The sequence below is a fragment of the Muscardinus avellanarius genome (assembly GCF_963383645.1).
Source record: "Muscardinus avellanarius genome assembly, chromosome: 5".
NCBI lineage: Eukaryota > Metazoa > Chordata > Mammalia > Rodentia > Gliridae > Muscardinus > Muscardinus avellanarius.
In genome coordinates, this window is record NC_137790.1 from 62,940,097 (window position 1) to 62,958,108 (window position 18,012).

The 18,012-nt window shown below is 42.2% G+C and overlaps 1 pseudogene across 1 annotated transcript; it reads left to right on the plus strand.

The window, feature by feature from the left end:
* Window positions 1-502: 502 nt before the first annotated feature.
* On the plus strand, window positions 503-888 carry LOC308263745 (large ribosomal subunit protein eL22-like; annotated as a pseudogene). Its single transcript has one exon. The product of its transcript is annotated as a large ribosomal subunit protein eL22-like (transcript).
* Window positions 889-18,012: the final 17,124 nt, after the last annotated feature.

Below are 18,012 nucleotides of genomic sequence, written 5' to 3' on the forward strand. Positions count from 1 at the left end.
TCAAAATAAAAAATTGAGAAAAATACTCTGAAAAATAAAAAAGAAAAATACTCTGAGGTCAGGAGCTCTGTTGCAGTTATCAAGTTGGGAAGGAAGAAAAGCAAGACTCATAGATCGATAAAACTATATAGAAGAGAGGAGGCTTTAAATCCAGGTGACTCTAGGTCAAATCCTGTTCCTAGCTTTGTGATATACCTCTTTTTTCTTTCTTTTCCTCCTTTCTCTTTTGCTTTCTTGCTTGCTTTCTTTACTCATTGGGGATTAAACCCAAAGGCATTCTATTTCTAAGCAACACCCCCAGCCCTTTTTATTTTTAATTTTATTTTGAAACAGGACCTCACTAAGTTGCTGAGGCTGGCCTTCAACCTGAGATCCTTCTGTCTCAGCCTCTCAAGAATTGGGATAACAAGCATGTGCAACCATACTTGTCTTTGTGATGCTTACCTTTGTAGTATTAGGGATTAAAAATACACACTGCACCCTTTCTGCCTCTGCTGCCACCATGGCATCCGTGAAAAAGCTGTGGCAAAGGGAGACAAAAACAAAGAAGCAGGTTCTGAGGCTCACTCTTGACTGCACCCACCCTGTAGAAGATGGAATCATGGATGCTGCCAATTTTGGGCAATTTTTCCAGGAGAGAATCAATGTGGGCAGAAAAGCTGGGAATCTTGGTGGCAGGGTCATAACCATCAAAAGGAGCAGAGCAAGATCACCATGATGTCCAAGGTGCATTTTTCCAAAAGGTATTTGAAATATTTCACCAAAAAATATTTGAAGAAGAATAACCTATGTGATTGGTTGCAAATAGTTATTAACAGCAAAGAAAGTTATGAATTTTGTTACTTCCAGATTAACCAGGATGAAAAAGAGGAGGAAGATGAGGATTAAAATTCATATATCTGCTGCAGGGCGTGGTGGCGCTCACTTGTAATCCCCGCGCTTGGGAGGCGGAGACAGGAGGATCGCGCAGGTTCAAAGCCAGCCACGCTGGTTTAAGAGACCCTGTTTCCAAATAAAAATATATATTAAAAAATAGGTCTGGGAGTGTAGCCTGGAGATAGAAGGGTTTCCAGGAACCCCAGTACTAAAAAAAAAAAAGTTCATATATCTGGAATATTTTGTATGATTTCTTGAATAAAACTTGGGAACTAAAAGGAAATACACACTGCAGAAGATTTTCAGGAGGATTAAGCACCATCACAGTGTACCCAAGAGAGTATCACATCACTCAGTAGCCATTCAATAAATTGCTTTATTGCAAATGCCTTTGAATAGCATTTGGCTATAAGTCATATGTCTTATTGTCATTGGAGAAGAGAAATTTCTGGAAGAAGGTCCCAAGGACTTCCCAGAGAGAAGGGAAACTCGACTCAGAACCAGGAGAATCCTTGACATACCTAATAGAAAAGAATTTCAACATGTGTAACAGAAGCGCAGATTTATTTAGGAAAAGCAAAAAATACATATTCAAGGGAGAATCCTTGAAGAGTAAAAAATGTGTTTTGGGAGTACCCAGCTCCTCTTTTAAAGAAAACTTGGTGAAGGTTGAGTATGGGAAGATACGTAGGGATGACATCGCTCTGACAACCTCAAGACAGGTGATGGTGGTCTGGTTATTCTCAGGATCCCTAAGCCGGCATGTTGCTATTATCTGATCAGTAGACAAAGGAGAGTCCAGACAGTCCCCCAAATTGTAGTTTTCTCAAAATATTGTATCTCTCTTTGCTTAAACTTTTTATTGGTGGGCTAACTAATAGCGTACCAGGTAGATTTATAGATTTCCCAGAAATTTGAGAGTGACAGGCCTGAAAAAGAGAGTTCTTTGGGGAGTGACAGGCTTGGAAAAGTATGTGGAGCTTCTGAATTAAATACATTCTAGTCCTTCTTTTATATCTCCTTTCTACCTAATTTATTTAAAAATATTTTTTCTTTAATACTGAGATTGAACCTAGGGTCATTCTACCTCTCAACTACACTCTCAGCCCATTTTATTTTATTTTTTATTTTAAGGCATGGAACAGGGTTTCGCTAAATTGCTGAACATATTGCTAAGAGGCTGGGGCTGGCCTCTAACCTCCGATCTTCCTGTCTCAGCCTATTTTTTTTTTTCCTTTCTTCTGTTACCTCCTTACTTTTAAAGTTAGAATCATCACCCTTGAGCGCTGTCGTCATGCTTCCCTGTTGAATTTGCTGCTCCTCATCTGCTGTGAGCTTGATATAGTTTTATATACAACATTAATTAGGCTCAAAAGGAATGTGGCATCTGTGAATAAAGTATTCTTGTTTTAGCTGACAAACACTAATTTTAGCTGCTTGGAGACCTATTTTCTTTTTGACTTACTTTTTCCTTTCTTTCTTTCTTTCTTTCTTTCTTTCTTTCTTTCTTTCTTTTTTTTTTTGTGGTACTGGGGGTGGAACCCAGGGGCTTTTCTACCTCCGGGCTATACTCCCAGACCTATTTTATACTTGACTTGGAAACAGAGTCTCACTAAGTTGCTGAGAGCCTCACTAAGTAGCTGAGGTTGTCTTCGAACCTGTGTGATCCTCCTGTCTCAGCCTCCCAAGCTCTGGGATTACAAGTGTGCGCCACCACACCTGGTTTGACTTACTTTTTCATTTAGTTTTGTTTTTGTGGCACTGGGGATTAAACCCAGAGGTGCTTCAACCCCTAAGATACACCTCCAGCCCTTTTTATTTTTATTTTGAAACCATGTCCTGCTAAGTTACCACCTGCTGGTCTTGAACCTGTGATTCTTCTGTTTTAGCTTCCCAAATACTGAACCTACAGGTATGCATCACCATGCCCGTCTTACTTTTTAGTTTTTGTGCCATTCCCAGAAGTTTTTTTTTGTTGTTGTTGTTTTGTTTTGTTTTGTTTTGTTTTGTTTTGTTTTGTTTTGTTTGCAGGACTTGGGATGGAACCCAGGGGCATTCGACCACCGAGCTACAACCCCTGCCCTATTTTTTTTTTTTTTATTCTTTATTTTGAAAACAGGGTCTCACTAAGTTGCGGAGAGCCTCACTAAGTAGCTGAGGCTGTCTGTGAACCGCAATCCTCTGGTCTCAGCCTCCCGAATGCTGGGATTACAAGCATGTGCCACCACACCCGGCTTATATGAAGTATGAATGATACTAATAAAAAGTGGCCATCATCTATCAATCATTATGAGCCTAACTCTGCCAACTCATTCAATCCTCACTCTATAGGGTACACTGGAGATTAAGAAATTCCATCCCTTACCCAAGGTCCCAGGCCTCATTATCAGTAGAGCTGGTAGCACTAGGCCTGGCTGAGTCTGGAGCCACAGGCCATGCCGTGACAACTTCCTGTTCCTTCAGTGCGTCAAAAGTACTTTTACACAACTCTGGGCTTTGGGACAGAAGCTTGGTCCTTTTGATGAAGGAGAAAGGACAGAGTGAAAAAAGGTGAGCAGAGAGGGGAAAAAAGTTGTAGTTGAAAGAGATCAAAATATCCTACCCCAAATGCATTTTTTTTTTTTGGTGGTACTGGGGTTCCTGGAAACCCTTCTACCTCCAGGCTACACTCCCAGACACCTATTATTTTTATATTTTTATTTGGAAACAGGGTCTCTTAAGCCAGTGCCGTTGGCTTCAAACCTGCACGATCCTCCTGTCTCTGCCTCCCAAGCGTGGGGATTACAAGCTGGGCCACCACACCTGGCTCCAAATGTATTTCTTTGGCATATTTTGAGTTGGTTATTCAGAAAAATAGCTGACGTCAACAGACACAGGGATGGATCTGAAAAGCTGTCCTTGTATAAAAGGAAATGTACATCTGTCTACATTTGTAACCAGCCAATGCAGGCGCAGGCTTCTCTGTCTGATGTCCCCTCCACCACCCCCAAGGGTCTTTCCACAGAAAGAAGAAACTGGGGATCCGACTGGCCCAGACAGAGTTGGCCACAGGTGGCTGTTACCTGAGAGACTTTGTCTACCCCAGGTGGAGGTGCACATCCTCCCCTGAGAGCTTCCATAGCCACCTCCCTTCCCCCACCACCCCAGCCCCTGTCCCTTTGTTAAGCACCACAACAAGTTCAGCCATCCTGCTTCTCTGTGTCTTATACTTTGTGTATGGCTTCTTTATTTATGCACATTAATAAATGTGTATAATTTTTGAATACAGGAAATTGAACCCATAGGCATCCTGTCTCCGAGCTATACCCACAACCATATTTTATTTTTTATTTTGAAACAGAGTCTCACTAAGTTGCTGAGGCTGTCCTCAAATCTCCTGTCTCAGGATCGCACAGGTTCTAAGCCAGCCTCTGCTACTTAGTGAGGCTCCCAGCAACTTAGTGAGATCCTGTTTCCAAAAAATATATAAAATGAGTCTGGGAGTATAGCCCAGAGGTAGAAAGCCTCTGGGTTCCATCCCAGTACCACCGAAAAAATAAAACCTCCTGTCTCAGCCTCCTAAGTAACAGGATTACAGTCATGTACAACCACACACAGATATATATATATATATATATATATATATATATATATATATATATATATATATATATTGCATTATAGTCATACATCTTAATGGAGTACAAGATGGTGAAGGCATACATGGACACATCACCCAATTTGCCCTTACCCAATTCCTACCCATTCTCTTCCCCTCTCTCCTTCTCATGTTTGGCTTAATGAATGATTTTTATATGTGAAAGCTAGGGAGAAAATGGGTCATAGGAGGAACTCTAGACAAAGAAGAGTCTAGACATAGATGAGCAAATAAGGTGACCTGAGGGATGGAGGGGGGGAAAGGGAAATTCTCTAATGAATATATATGCATACATGTACATGTATATGTATATGTATTAAACCTGTATATTTTAGGTTCATTTCATAGACTAAAATTATTGTCCCTTCAAGGGAAAAGAATAAATTTAAAATTATTTCATGAAGCCAAGGATACAGTTCTTTAAGAGCTTCAAGAAGACAGTAGTCCTGGAAATAGTACTACTTTCTACTGGTAGGTCCTTAATAAATGTTGGTTGAATGGCTGAGAAAAAAATTACAAGCTGCCTGGAGAAAGAAAACTTTTCCCTCCCTTGTCTACCCCCAGACCTCTCCTCTCTTATGTCTCTGTGCTGACCCTATGTCCTCCTGCATGACAGAACCAGCCAGGAAGCATCTTGCAGAAGAAGTGGTGCTCAGATTCGAATCGCAGCGTTTCCCTTTACAGGCCGTCTCTTAGGGCTGTCTGCTTTGCATTTGGAAGCGGTTCTTTCTTTGGAGGCCTTACGTCTGAACAAATGCTGCGGTTGTTGCTGGTCAGTCTGTAGGTGTCTGTCGCTCACGTGCTTAAGCCTACAGTGTGTGCAGACACAGAAGAAGGAAAAGTGGGCACTGCTGCTTGCAAGATGCTCTGCACGGAGCTGAGAATCTCATCTAAGAGGCGTGGAGAGGATGCGCCTGTCCTGTAAGGCAGCAGAGGCCAGAAACCAGCAAGGTTGTAGACTTAACCAGCTGTAGAGCTAGAGGAGTTTTTAAACAGAAAAGGCTGCTGGGCCTTGGCATGCTGTTTGCAATGGGTTGTGGTGTGAGAGATGTTTGGGAGCAACTGTAAACAGGAACTGCTATGTCCTTATTAGGAATAATCACTCCTCCAAGCAAAGAAGGGGCTGTTGAGGCATTGAGACACATTCTGCGCACGAGAATTCCTTTCCCCCTCCAACTCGCAGCCTGTCCTCCCCGCTCCTATAGGAACTCACTGAGGCTGTATTCTATAGCCGCTCTTTGACAGTGCTGTTTGGCAGGGCCCTAGCAAAGAAAAAGCCAGGATTCCATCTGGCTGGGTCTGCCTTGATCCCAGCTGCTCACAAGAGCTGTTTATTCCCCAACACTGAGCCTAGTGTAGCCTTTCTCCCTCCAGGGTGGCCTTAAGAGCAATCCAGAAGGCCTGGCAATGTTTTGCCAAAGCCGGAACACTGGGCAGAAATTCAGGGGGTGGGGTGGGTGCCCAGGAGCCTGCATTTGGAGGTGCAAGTGCTCAAGGGAAAGTGGGAGCTATAGGAAGAGCAGGCTGGGGCCTCAGCTCCCCTGCAGGGAAGAGCAGATGAGCCCTGGGCTTCAGCCTGAAGCCATCACCCAAGGCCACTGAGATCTGGCATCACCTGCACAGAGATGTTTGCAAGGATAGGCTGAAAGGAACTGAAGTTAGACTACTATAGCGATACATGCATAGCCATGTTTACAGAGTGCAAGTCACAAAAGCCAAACTATGGGACCAAGCGAGGTGTCACTTAACATACGGGTGGATAATGAAAATGTGAATGTGGCACAAAATGGAATTTTACTCGGCCATAAGGAAGAACAAAAGTATGTCATTTGCAGGATAATGGATGGAACTAGATAATATTAGGATCAGCTGTCTCACAAAGTCAAAGGTCACATATTTCATATGTGGAAACTAGAACAAAATAGGAAGCGAAGGGACTTCAGTCAAGTGAGGAGAGAAAACTGGAAAATAATGGAAAGGGAAGGGGGAGGAAGAGGGAGGAGAAAAACAGGATGGAGGAAGGGAACGGTTCAGGTAAGTTCACATCCATACAAGGTTTCATGGCCAATCTCACTGACATGAATGGGAAGGGAGGAACGGGAAAGGAGGTGGATAGACAGAGGGAAATACAACAGGTGATGTGTGCATGTGTGTTTGCTCACTTTGAATCTCACTATGATTATAATTACATTGCACCAATAAAAGTGTTAAAAAAGAAATAAATCTTTGAAATAGGACAGCACCTAAATTTAAGACAACAACTATACATATATATGTATATAGAGAGAGAGAAGATTAAAGTAAGATTTGCTAAGGACAGTCGTTCTCTCTCTCTCTCTCTCTCTCTCTCTCTCTCTCTCTCTCTCTCTCTCTCTCAGTACTGAGGATGGAACTCGGGGGCATTTTACCTCCAAGCAATACCCTCGGCCCTATTTTTTTTTTTTTTTTAAACAAGGTCAGCCGGGCATGGTGGCTGAGACAGGAGGATCGCGCAGGTTCGAAGCCAGCCTCAGCTACTTAGTGAGGCTCTCAGCGACTTAGTGAGACCCTGTTTCCAAATAAAATATAAAATAGGTCTGGGAGTATAGCCTGGAGGTAGAAAGCATCTGGGTTCCACCCCCAGTACCACCAGGAAAAAAAAAAATCAAAAAACAAAAAAACAAGGTCTCAAACTGACATCCTCTAGTCTCAGCCTCCCAAATGCTGGGATTACAAACATACACCACCATGCCGGGCAACAGTGTTTTCTTAAAGGCAGGGACATGTTCAGAGAAATGTATCATTCGGGGATTTCAGCATTATGTGAACATCATAGAGTGAACTTACACAAACCTAGACGGTATAGCCTACTACACACAGAGGCTATATGGTATATATACATGTATTTATTGCTAGCTTACTGCCCCTAGGGCAGTGATGAACACAGCAACACGCACAGCAAATGCAGTATGAGTGAGGCTGTCACTATTGTGCCAGGGCTACTGCTTTACAACTAGTCAACTTTTCTTTTAGTAAGAATCATTATTTTTTTTTTTTTTTTTCTGGTACTGGGGATGGAACCCAGGGGCATTCTAACTCCGAAGTACACCTTCAGTCCTATTTCTTATTCTGTTTTAATTTGAAACAAAGTCTTATTAAGTTGCAGATGGCATCACTAAGTAGTTGAGGCTGTCCTCAAACTGATGCTCCTGTCTCAGCCTCCCAAGTACTGGGATTACAAGTGTGCACCACCAGGCCCAGCTTGGAATCATTAGTCTAAAAAAAAACCGATAAAAAGCACAGTGTAGCAAATACATAAACACCAATATAGTCCTTTCTATTCTCACATGTTCTGCACTGTAACTCATTGTATATGTTATACTTTCAAACCACTTTTAAAGCCACAGCATAGGAAGTTTGTTTACGCCAGGCAGAATATGTTGCACTGTGATATTATGGTGGCTACGTCACCGGGCCATAGGGATTTTTCAGCTCTATTATAATCTTATAACCACTGTCATTTCTGCAGTTTACTGTTGACCAAAACATTGTTTTTCAGCACATGACTGTAGTTGAATTTAAGAGAAACAGGAACTTTAAGGAGTCTAGGCACAGGCTGACTAGCCTGGAGGAGGTGAAGTTTGTTTATAAATATTTGGGATTAAGGAAACTAGGCAAATTGAGGGTGAGTGTACAGTCAGGTTTTTTTTATATTTTGAGAGTGAAGAATAAAAATATTCAAGTGGAGATGTTGACAGTTAAAAAATGAAGTTTAGACCAATTAGAAATACATTTTCTTTACCAGTGTATCAGTGATACATGAGTGACCCTATTTTATTGTATTTTCTCTTTAATAGTATAATGAACACTATGAGTCTATAGCCTAAGAAAATAAGCATTACCAGTAACCCATCTGTACCAAGTGTTCAACCATATTTCATCCCTTCACCTCTAATGCACCATGTTCCTGAATAATGTGTCTGTAATTCCTTTGCTTTATTCCATTTCCTTACATATGCAGTACTGTCTTAAAATAAATTGCTTTATTGTGCCTGTTTTAGAACATTATGAAGAAGTTATGATGTCAGCTGGAACTTATTTTTGTCACTCCACATATGCCAATAAGATCATCCATGTAGTGTGTAGCCAAATATTATTAATTTTTACTACTGTATAATATGCATATAATATGAATATTATACTATATGATATTACATGAATATAGACAACTTATTTATCTCTTGTCATTGGGCATACAAGTTATGTCCAAAATATTGCTATGCTGAACAGTAAGCTATGAACATTTTATCTGGTATTTCATGGGTGGAAGAGTCACCCGTGAGCACACATCTGGGAGTGGAATTGCCAGATCATACAGTATCCAAATGTTCAACTCATCAAGATAACAACAAATTGCCAGGTGTGGTGATACATACCTGTACTGCCAGTACACAAGAGACTGAAACAGAAGGATCACAAGTTCAAAGCCAGCCTCGGCAACTTAATGAGACCCTGAGTAACATAGAGAGACTCGGAAAATAAAAAATAAATGGAGCTGAGAGTATGGCTTGGAGGTAGAATATCTCTAGGTTCAATTCCTAGTACCAAAAAGCAAAACAAAACAAAAGATAAGGACAAATTGTTTCGCAAAGTAGTTTTGCCAATAAGACAAAGATCTGAGAGGCATCAGAGAGGTGACAGAAAGCCATGGAAGCAGAAGTTGGGTCATGGAAGCAAGAAAAGAGAAAGAGGTCAGATTCTTAGGAACATGTATGTTCAGTATGTATAAGAGGAAGAGGAGACAGAAAGGTAACAGAAATGAGTGGTCGGAGAGGAGGGGGCACAATCAAGAGAAACCAGAGTGTGGCATGTCAAAGTAGGAGACCATTAAAGACTGGGGTTGCCGGGCATGGTGGTTCATGCCTGTAACCTCAGTAGTTGGAGGCTAAGACAGAATAATCCAGGATTAAAGGCCAGCCTCAACAATTTAGTGAGACTTTCAGCAATTTAGTGAGAACTTGTTTCAAAATGAAAAGAGCAAGGACTGTGGCTCAGAGGTAGAACTTCAATATACCAGTAAAAAAAAAAAAAACAACTAGGGAAAACAGCATCAAAAGATACTGTAGGTCTAGACCATTTATGCAGGAGACACATCAAGAAAGGGCTCCGGAGCTTTCAGAAGGCTATTTGTGGGTTTGTTGACTGCTCAAGGTACAAGTCAGATTTCAAGGGATTAAAGCTAAGTATGGGGGTTGAGGTGTGAAGAGAAATACTATAATTATAAATACCATTTGGATAAATTTGTGAGGAATAACTAAAGAAAGCAAAAGAGGCAGCAGAGCTGGGATATGATTTTGAATTTGTTACAGAGAAACTTGATATATTTATAGAAGTTAAAAGATGCTGGGGAAAAAAGAGACTGAAGAAGCAAGGCAGGCTCGTTATAGAGGAAGGTCTTCCAAGACCCAGAGAAGACAGACTGTGAAGCACAATTTTATTCTTGGCAAGGATGAAGAATTGTGTTTCCCTGAAACACGGAAGATGAAAAGGGCTTTAAATGCATCAAATTATCACTGGGATCCCGGCAACTCACACTCATTGAGTGTACCATGCACAAGATCCTAAATTAAGACCCTAGCACATTTTTTCTTATTTAATCCTCTGAAGAGCTTTCCGGCGTGAGTACTTTTTATCATCTCTACCATTTCCATCCTCCAGAAAAAGAAACTGAAGCTCAGAGGTATGACTAGACCCAACTAGGTGTTTGAGAGTTTGTGTTCTTAACCACTCCATGTACGCTGAAAATGGGAAAACAGAATGAGATGGTGCTAAATGTCAAAAGCTTAGATTTAAAGAAAACCAAAAATCATAAGAAAAACGAAAAAGGCTTACACCAGACACTCCTGGTGATATAATAAGAAATCAAAGGAAAAGTAAAGATAATTGAACATGTTGAGCTCCTGTTTTAGTACCTTCACATACACTAGATTATTACAATGAAAAGAAGACTATAAAGCAGCCAGGGCTTAGTAGGACGGGAAAGATGCACATGTGATGGAGCTTTGCAGGTCTGTGTTTTCACCAGGCAGCAGAGCTTTTCCTAACACACCATAAGCAGGAATCTACAGATTTCTGGGTTGTGGATAGTGAAGACCAGGCGAGGGCATCAAGGAAGCCAGTGAGAGTCACTGGGTGACCTTGAGGATTGTTCCAATTGGCTTCTCACTTCTCACCCGGGATACCTGAGGATCATCACTCAGAGAAAGGAAGACGTCTCCGCTCATAGCTCTGGAGCTTTCAGCGGTTGCAGTCCATGTTAGGCCAGGTCAAGTCTGCAGAGCTCAGGGCACAGTGGTGGGAAGCAGAGAGAGGAGCACGAGGGCTCTGCTCCCACATCAAGAGGCCAGAAGCAGAGGGAGCTCAGACACGAAGGCCCATCAGTACATATGTAGTCTCGAAAGCCACAACCCCAGCGAACCACCTCCTGCATCCCTCCCTACTCTACTCACCTATGTTTCCACCTAATAAATCAGTTTCTGTGGATTTATTCACTTATATGATTAGAACCCTCATAATTTAATCATCTTACCTCTGAACATTAATACATGAGCTAGTTTGGAGATAGAATGCTACTGAGTCTAATCTCCAGCACCCAAAAAAAAAAAAAAAAAATAGAGGGAAAAGATTAAGGAATTGAACTTTCCAAAAGAATACAGAGCCAGTTCAGCTTTGTTTTGAGTGAAGCAGATAAGGGAAGTTAGGAGCTTAAGGCACAGCTAACTTTAATGATCTGGGCTAAGTTGAGCAGCTAAGTATTGCGAGTTTAGCAGCATGGTCACCAAGGTGGGTACTGAAGAAGAGGGTACAGATGAAGGCAACTGGCACGGAGAAGACAAAAAGCTTGGTTACGTTGACATTTTGTAGTTTATACTATTGTATAACCTTTACAACAACCCAGCAAAGTAGATGCTTCTGGAGACACAGATGATGCCCCCAGGCTCCCCTGGTTTGGAAGCAGCATGGGATGTGACTTAAGTCTCTGTCTCCTGAGTACCCCCTTCCTCCTGTTGGTCAACATCTTTCACAAACTATTCAAGAACCGGTTCTAATGTCATCTCCAAGGAGCTTTTCACTCTCTCAACACAGAAATCTGAGATTTCACGATACTTCTTGTCACCTAGTGTTCCCATTGTGTGTTAGTCTCTTGCCGATCTAAAGGAAAGTGACAGTCTTTTTTATTTCCAGTGTCTGGCACCATGACTGGCCAGATGGGCTCAGTAAAAGTTTGTGGAATGAATTAAAATGCTTGAAAATAATAGACTGGGCTCAGACACATGCCAAAACAGGAGGCTCCATTTGTGATATTTGGACTTAAAGTTCCCCTAAGTATGGTTTGAGAAAAAAAAGAAATTATTTATAAAACATAGTATGGCAAGGATTAATAGAAGAGTAGACAAGAGGAACATGGGGAGGGGTTCTGGGAAAGGATGGCTTCATCTAGCTAGGAATGAGTTCAGAAAATATTATAAGAGAAACAACATAACAGATTTATATTTGTTGGATTACTTACATCATTAATTAATAAAAAGCCCCAGCTTCCTGCGAGGTCAATGGATAAATTTCTAGTTGCCTTACAAAGAAATTCTATCTTCATTGTTCCATCTACCCCCAAAAATAGAAAGCAGAGTCGTAGCCAGGTATGATGGTACACTCCTATAATCCCTAGTACTTGTGAGGCTGAGACAGGAAGACCATAGGTTCTAGCCAGCTTCAGTTATTTAGCAAGACCCTGTTTCAAAAATAAAAAGGTCTGGGAATGACCCTGGGTTCAATTCCTAGTACAAAAAAAAAAAAAAGGAGAGTTTTTTTCCCCATTTTTCATATCAACCTTTCCTCTCAACTCCAAATCCCCCAACCCCCTCACCCTCCACACACACACACACACACACACACACACACACACACACACACACACACTCGCTGCATCTTTCCATCCCCAGGTTCGCCTCTGTGCCTGCTCTCCCAGCTGTTTCTCTTTGGTTTCCCAGAGTGGGAGGAGAGAAAGCCTGTTTTCAGTTAAGGCTCTGGTCACATGCAGATGCCTTTTCCATTACTTTTGTTTTTCAGCTCAAAGTGTAACATTTCCAATTAACTCTCCACAGGGGAGGTGCCCCCCCACATTAACTATCCCACAGAGCCCCTCCCATGTGGAAGGGGGAGGAAGGGGGTCTCAGGAGGTCTGCTCTGGACCGCCCACAGCTGACCTCCAGGCTGCAAACTGGAGCTTCCTTCCCTTTGGGGCACAGAGGTGACCCTGTGGACACAGTTTGAGGGCAGGTCACTGGTTTGCCCATCTCTGTGGTGGTTGAGGTCTGTGAAATGGACAGTCTTCTGATTCCTTTATTGACTCTCTAGCAAACTAAAGATACCAAATAAATCTTGTCTGCTGTGGACATGGAATGTATCTTGTTTGATCTTGGACTCCTTCAAAAGGGATTAGGGAGCAAAGACTCCAATGGACCCACTAAAATAAAGAGAGATTTTCCCCTCATGGGTCTCCAACTCTGTGCTTGCCTCTATAGCGCGGAATCCTCCCCACAAGTACAGCAGGTGTGAGCACATAAAGGAGTCTGTTTGTCCCTTACAGGTCTGCTCTCATGATATCAGAAAATGCACAACGCTGCTTGAACAATGGGATGCTGAGCAATTGCTTCAGCTCAACTACACATTAGTCCCCCAGTCAAGAAATTGAAATTTGGTACTTAAGAAATAAAAGGCATTGCATGGATTCTGAAGGTTGGGCAAAAATTGTCAAACCTGAAAATGCTTAATTGGTGAATGTCTAGTGTTGCTGTGGTAAGAGCCCTTGGTGTGATCTTTCTGGGCTACAATAAGCTGGGCTTTGGACTAGGAGCTTTGCAGTGTGCACAAAGTTAGTGAAGGGTTGACTACCATACTACAGCTCTGCCCCTGTAGAAGGTCACTTCAAGAATCCTGGAATCAGGGCATGGTGGCCCACGCTTGTAATCCCAGCATTTGGGAGGCTGAAACCAGACCCGAGGATCGCGATTCGCGGACAGCCTCAGTTACTTAGCAAGGCCCTTCGCAACTCAGTGAGACCCTGTTTAAAAAAATAGGGCAGGGAGTGTAGCTCAGAGGTTGAATGCCTCTGAGGTCCATCCCCAGACTAGGAAAAAAAAAAAAAAAAAAAAAAAAAGGGCTGGGAATGTAGCTCAGAAGTAGAATGCCCTTAGGTTCCCTCCCCAGTACTGAAGAAAAAAAAAAAAAAAAGAAAAAAAAAAAGAATCATAGACACCCAGCCAGGCATGGTGGTGCACACTTGTAATACCAGTACCTGAGAGGCTGAGACAGGACTATCGCAGGTTCAAGGCCAGCCTCAGAAACTTAGTGAGGCTCTCAGCAACTTAGTGAGACCTTGTTTTAAAATAAAAAATAAAATAGGGCTGGGAGTATAACTCAAGAGGTAAAATGCCCCTGGGTTCAATCCCTAGTAATCCCCCCTACACACACACACACACACACACACACACACACACACACACACATGCACGCACACACACACGCACACACACATTGAGATTTGGGGGGTTTTTGGTGCTAAGGATGGAATCCAGAGATGGTCTACCTCCAAGATGCACCCCCAGCCCTTTATTAATTAATTAATTAATTTTTGTGGTACTGGGGGTGAAACCCAGGGGTTTTCTACCTCTGGGCTATACCCCAGCCCTATTTTATAATTTATTTGGAAACAGGGTCTCACTAAGTTGTTGAGAGCCTCACTAAGTAGCTGAGGCTGGCTTCGAACCTGTGTGATCCTCCTGTCTCAGCCTCCCAACCACTGAGATTACAAGCATGCGCCACCACGCCAGACTCCCAGCCCTTTAATTTTTTATTTTGAAACTGGGTTTCAGTTGATGAAACTTACCTCCAACCTGCAATCCTTCTATCTCAGCCTCCCCAAGTACTGGAATTTGGTGTATCTTTTCAGCAGCAGCAGAATGAACAAAGGCCAAAGGCCTTGGAAACAGGTTGTGGGAAACAGCAAGGGGCTGAGAAGTATTTCCTGGAAGGGGAAGATCTGGAGAGTCTTGACAACTTTGAGACTCACAGAACGCCAACAAGTAAAAGACACGTGGTATTTATAATCTTATACAAAGTAAGCTTGATTATGCCTTGAAGCTCTGGGGCCCTCCCCAGAAACCTGGGTACAATTATCCAGGGTCCCATCTACCTAGAAGAGAAAAGCTGCATCTGGCTCTGATTCCCAGCCTGACTTCTCTCTCCAGAAGCTCATCCAATTTCTAAAGTGAATTTAAAGGAACCAGGTCAAAGACCGGGCCCTGGCTGCTGACCCACGCCCTCTGAAGTATATCACAGTCCCATATTTTCCATCTGCCTTAAACTGTATCATCAGCAACTTATTCCTCTGCACAAGTAGTCCTAGTAACAGTGTCCATGCACTGATGCTTATTTGAGAACAAATCAGGTGACTGTAACTCCTTAGGAAGGGCTGGGGTGTAGCTCAGTGGTAGAGTGCATGCTTAGCATATGCCAGGCCCCAAGTACAACCCCAGCACCAAATAAATAAATAATAAAATAAATAAAATAATTAAGGGATGGAAAGTGACTCAAGTAATATAGTCAGCAATATTCAGTGTGTATTCTTTGCATCTGGATCACAGAAATGAGAACTTTGAAAAGAAAACAGGAAAAAATATGGTCCTAGACCTCTAGGAGCAAACCTTCTGTTATGGTTTGAATGTCTTGGTGCCCTGCAAAACTCATTTTAGTACTTAATCTCCAGTGCAATAGCATTGAGAGGAGGCGGGGCCTACTAGGAGGGGTGTAGGTCTTCAGGACTTTGTCCTCCTGAATGGATTAATCCTACTATGGAAAGTCTTGCAAGAGGGGCTTGCATTCCAGCTCCTCCGCCACACCAGGAGTGCTCCCTCAGGAGGATGTAGTGTTCAAGGCACCATTTGGAAGGATCAAGAACAGCCCTCAGCACACGATAGGACAGACCTGCCTGTATCTTGATCTTAGATTGGCCAGACTTAAGAGCTGTGAGATATAAATTCCTGTTCTTTATAAATTACCCAGTCTACGGTTTTCAGTCATAGCCACACCTTCTAAATGGAGAGACAGACTTCACCCAAAGGGTAATTAGATGCTTCCCTACTGAGGCATGTGGTGCGAAACTTAGATCTACTCTGAATAGGATACTCGGGAAAATCTCATGTGAACTTGAGGAATGAAAAAGAATCAGCCTTGCAATGAACAGATGGAAGTTCTTTGCAAAATGCATAAAGGCCAGAAAGAACATACTCCAGGAGTTTTTTTTTTTAATAAATTGAGATCATATTACACATAACATTCTGTATACATTGTAATTTTTAAGAATAGTAAATGCATCTTCGGGGTTATTTTTTAATATGCTTTTATTGGTACATTAGTCTCACATCATAATGTAAATCATGTTGACGGTGGCATACATGCAAGCAGCACTTGGTGCCCCTCACCGCATCCTCATTCACCTTTTAATAGTTTTGAATGTATAATACTCTATTCTCTGAATGTAATATAATTTCATAACAATACACCTCAAAAATAGTTTCACAGTATGGTGGCACATGCCTATAACCACAGAATTTGGGAGGCTAAGACAGGAGGATTGCAGGTTTGAGGTTCAAGATCAGCCTCAGCAACTTAATGAGACCCATGGCAACTTAGCAAGATCCTGCTTCAAAATAAAAAGGTGCTGGGGTTTCAGCTCAGAAATAGAATACCCCTGGGTCCAATCTCCAGTACCAAAAATAAAATAAAATAAAATAAGCTGGGCGTGGTGACGCACGCTTATAATCCCTGCGCTTGGAAGACGGAGACAGAAGGATCACGCAAGTTCGAAGCCAGCCTTAGCTAGCTTAAGAGACCCTGTTTCCAAATAAAATATAAAATAGGTCAGGGAGTGTAGCCTGGAGGAGGTAGAAGGGTTTCCAGGAACCCCAGTACCACCAAAAACATTATATATATATATATATATGTGTGTGTGTGTGTGTGTGTGTGTGTGTGTGTGTGTGTATTTCTAAGTATTTTCTCTTACAAACAATGTAAATACATGAATATATATATTTACACATATATGTATATACATACATTTTCATAGATATTTTCTGAAAAATTTTCAGGAAAAAAAATGATAGGAGTAGAGCTATTATTTTGGGGGTATACTGAGGGTGGAACCCAGGGGCATTCTACCTCTGAGCTATTTTTTACCCCCAGCCCTATTTTTTATTCTTTATTTTGAAACAGGGTCTCACTGAGTTGCAAAGGGCCTCACTAAATAGCTGAGGCTGCCCTTGAACCACGATCCTCCTCTCTCAGCCTCCCAAATGCTGGGATTACAAGTGTGTGCCACCATGCCCAGCTAGAGGTACTATTTGATGGATAAACATTTTAAACCAAATCAATCTCCATTATATTACTAGATTATATTACTTTTTGACCAGCCATTCAGAACAAAAATGATTCAAGATAGGCTTCTCCACCACATATACAGGTTACATTTATAGCCTAATAAAAGGAAGCAAGGTACAGAGAGCAGAAGGGATGGCTGCACTGGTTAATGCATGGCATTGCCTTATTTGAATTTGTTTGAATGGCTTGCTGCCTGTGGTTGACTGGGCTAGGCTGCTGTGATTGGCTGAGACCCAGCTACCTGTTGCAAGAAGTAGTTTACTTATACTTTAGGTTAGGTTACACTTCGCTATGTATGGAAAACCTTTCAGCCAAACTTAAAATTTGTATAGAGTCAGTTCTAGAACAAACTTATTTACTTCAACACTGTTATGAGGGAATGTAGAGGTGCCTATGGCTACGCACCTGTAGGTGAAGAAATAAACAGAACTGGTGTTCTCTGTCCAGCTCCTGAGAGCCTACCAAGACACTAACTGCTCACACCGTTGGGGTGCTTTCTCAGGCATCAGCTTGGCTCACTCAACGGTCCTTCACTCATCCCTAGCAGTTGAATGGGTGTCTCAGTCATGATCTCCCACATCCTGAGGCCAAAGATCATAGTTTCCTTCTGACTTTCTCTTCCACTGTGGAAGTCAACCCAGGAGGAGGCATCACAGAAACAGAAAATATCATTAGAGCTTGCATGCAAATACAGTTGTCGTCTCCAGTGAACCAAGACAGAAACTTGGTATGTTTATCAAGAAAGATAAAATTTGTCAGCAAAGAGTCCTTTTCAGGCTACAAAATAAGCAGAGGGAGCTGCCAGCAGGTCCTCTGGGTCGGCCCCGGGCAGGATGTCTGCACAGGGCTGGGTGGCACGTACTCTATCCCTCTCTAGAGAGAACAGACTAGTGACTTCATCCAGCTTCCAGTTCTCAGTGAGGTCCCAGCTCTCAGCTACAGATATCTTCCTCTCCATATTTTTATTATTCAAAGATGGTTAAGAAAAGATTTGAAAGACTGAATATGTATGATGTAGCTAAACA